The sequence below is a fragment of the Carlito syrichta genome, unplaced genomic scaffold, assembly GCF_000164805.1.
Source record: "Carlito syrichta isolate Samal-C Ts95f unplaced genomic scaffold, Tarsius_syrichta-2.0.1 Scaffold123301, whole genome shotgun sequence".
NCBI classification, from domain to species: domain Eukaryota; kingdom Metazoa; phylum Chordata; class Mammalia; order Primates; family Tarsiidae; genus Carlito; species Carlito syrichta.
In genome coordinates, this window is record NW_007067397.1 from 27,669 (window position 1) to 28,554 (window position 886).

Consider the following 886-nt stretch of genomic DNA (forward strand, 5'->3'; position numbering starts at 1 on the left):
ACACAGGTGGGGGCGGGGGCAGCACGTGTGGGGGAGACTTGTTGCCCCGGGAAACCGGGTGGAGAAACTTTGGGGGGGCTGAAGGGGTCCGGGGGAGCCCGAGTGATCCCCAGTTCTGGGGGACCCCCAAGCACTCGAGACCTGTTGCTTCTTGGAGGCGCGAGCGGGGGTTGATGCCCGGGACCCTCGATTCCTCGCTCTGGGCGGAGTGGTATGGGTGCTGCGGGTCTTGGTCCTCTTTCCGTAATCGGACCCCGTAAACTGGCTTCTCCCCTACTCCCAGGATCACGGGGGTGGCGGGGTCAGTCCCCGCCGCTCTTGTCACGTTGCACTCTGGGGGCCGGGACGTGTGCGGGTGGGGGGGCTGTCCACTGGGCCCGCTATCCCCGGTTCCGCGCTGCGCGGTCCGGCCGGTGACCTTCACGGCGGCGCGTGCCCCGCACCAGGCTAGCGGGGGATACGGGATGGCCTCTCGGAGGAGGTTGTGAGTGGGGAGCCTGGGAGTCGGGGTCCGGGCTGCGCCGCCCCTCCCCCGCCCGTCTCTGCCGGCTCCTCGCTCCCCCGCCCTCGCCGAGTCGCAAAGTTCCAAAGCGCAGCCCGAACGTTCGAAAAAGGAACTTTTTGTTTCCGACCTTAGAACGCGCGGCTTTAAGGTGGCTCCGGGGAGACCTGGGTACCCTCCTCCCTCGCTGCCGGGGGGGCCCGGGGCAGAGGAGGGCGGGGAAGGTGAGGGGTACGCAGAGGCTCCCCCCTCGCCCCCTCCTCTGATCCAGCTCTTCTCTTTCAGCGGGCCGCCTTTTCCCTCCGCCTCTCGCTTTCCCCGCCAACTTGCTCCTCCTTAAGGGGCCAAGGTTCCCCTCCCCCCCACCTCGGCCGGCGGGCGGGG

At 69.1% G+C, this 886-nt stretch overlaps 1 protein-coding gene across 1 annotated transcript in view; it reads left to right on the forward strand.

Annotated features, from left to right (window-relative positions):
- The first annotated feature begins 355 nt into the window (after nt 1-355).
- Nucleotides 356-886, forward strand: part of ERF (ETS2 repressor factor) — a 7,171-nt gene continuing 6,640 nt past the window's right edge. The window contains exon 1 of the mRNA XM_008048267.1: nt 356-446. The gene's annotated coding sequence lies outside the window, so the exon portion shown is untranslated. The remainder of the gene's footprint in view (nt 447-886) is intronic.